The 1,744-nt window shown below is 49.7% G+C and overlaps 2 non-coding genes across 2 annotated transcripts in view; both read right to left on the reverse strand.

The window, feature by feature from the left end:
* The window catches only part of LOC131292735 (large subunit ribosomal RNA), a 4,091-nt gene extending 4,024 nt beyond the window's left edge, over nucleotides 1-67 (reverse strand). The window contains exon 1 of the ribosomal RNA XR_009190340.1: nucleotides 1-67. This exon is cut by the window's left edge and continues 4,024 nt beyond it. This is a non-coding gene — a ribosomal RNA (large subunit ribosomal RNA).
* Nucleotides 68-554: 487 nt separating this feature from the next.
* On the reverse strand, nucleotides 555-709 carry LOC131292738 (5.8S ribosomal RNA). The gene has a single exon (XR_009190343.1). It is a non-coding gene; the product is annotated as a 5.8S ribosomal RNA (ribosomal RNA).
* Nucleotides 710-1,744: the final 1,035 nt, after the last annotated feature.

Raw genomic sequence — 1,744 nt, forward strand, 5'->3', positions numbered from 1 at the left:
TGGTTTCTTTTCCTCCCCTTATTAATATGCTTAAATTCAGGGGGTTGTCACACATGAACTGAGGCTTATGTACCTTGCGGTTGTTATCGTCACATCTGGCTTGCGACTACTTTGTTTCAATGTCCAATATGTACCGTTGGACTCGGTTAACGGGCTGTTAGCCCGCGTGTGGTTTAACTCACTGATACCTTCCATTGCCCATACGCTAGTTTGTTTGTGTTCCTTTGGTCAACTTCCATACTTGAATCATTTGTGCTACCGCTGCTGCTTCGACGCTACTTTGACATCTTCGCTTCTATTTAAATAAATAAATAAGCTGAAGCTAGACATCAGTAAACACCACCACAGACACCACAAGCACGCCTTCTCCTCGTACTTCCGCCTCACGCGGGAACACGGACGCTCTAAATACTTCGAATTCCAATGCCAGTATATTGTAAACCACGGGTTCTTTAATGCTAGCGGGTCGTCGCGACCCTAGTTAACATCATGGTGCACGTCTCGTGACGGGTGTCACGGCGTAGTTAAATGTATGCGATACATTTCTCAAATATAAGCGCTCAGTCATCTGTACATCATGGTAGGTTCCCACGACGTGCAATATGCGTTCAACTTATCAATGTTCATGTGTCCTGCAGTTCACATTATGACGCGCAGTTAGCTGCGGTCTTCATCGATCCATGAGCCGAGTGATCCACTGCCGAGGGTGACTAACTTGCGTAAGCCGCCGCTGTGCGCGTATACCCGTTCCCCGTAGGGAGGAGCAAGCCGCCGCTTAGAGACGAAGCATAAAGTGTCCTCATTCCACATAGGGCAAGCTGGATGAATCCATTTTACCCAGGACGGCCGAAGCGGCGTGGACCAGGGGAGAACTGAACCTTATACTTCACACCACAGTAAGTCTACGTGTCCTCTTCCACATAGGGCAAGCTAGAACTAACTATCTTACCCAGGACTGCCGAAGCAGCGTGGACCAGGGGAGGAACACACTTTTCATGGAAACGTAAGGCATCCATGACTGCCATAACGTAAGCCGCCGCTGTGCGCGTATACCCGTTCCCCGTAGGGAGGAGCAAGCCGCCGCTTAGAGACGAAGCATAAAGTGTCCTCATTCCACATAGGGCAAGCTGGATGAATCCGTTTTACCCAGGACGGCCGAAGCGGCGTGGACCAGGGGAGAACTGAACTTTATACTTCACACCACAGTAAGTCTACGTGTCCTCTTCCACATAGGGCAAGCTAGAACTAACTATCTTACCCAGGACTGCCGAAGCAGCGTGGACCAGGGGAGGAACACACTTTTCATAGAAACGTAAGGCATCCATGACTGCCATAGTGCGTAAGCCGCCGCTGTGCGCGTAAACCCGTTCCCCGTAGGGAGGAGTCAAGCCGCCGCTTAGAGACGAAGTATTAAGTGTCCTCTTCCACATAGGGCAAGCTAGAATGAACTATCTTACCCAGGACCGCCGAAGCAGCGTGGACCAGGGGAGAACTGAACTTTATACTTCACACCACAGTATTGAGTAATGTGCCCTCTTCCACATAGGGCAAGCTGGAATGTTCCATTTTACCCAGGACGGCCGAAGCGGCGTGGACCAGTGGAGGACTACACAATCATGAGGTTTGATATCGACTTGTGTGTTTCAATAGGGTACCGATGGTATGTTTTGAACCGATTTGATTTAGCCATTCTGAAGTCATCACTTGGTTGAAGCGCTGAACTAGGGAGGCATCGTTTACATAT

Source organism: Anopheles ziemanni, assembly GCF_943734765.1.
Source record: "Anopheles ziemanni chromosome X unlocalized genomic scaffold, idAnoZiCoDA_A2_x.2 X_unloc_93, whole genome shotgun sequence".
Taxonomy (NCBI): Eukaryota; Metazoa; Arthropoda; class Insecta; order Diptera; family Culicidae; genus Anopheles; species Anopheles ziemanni.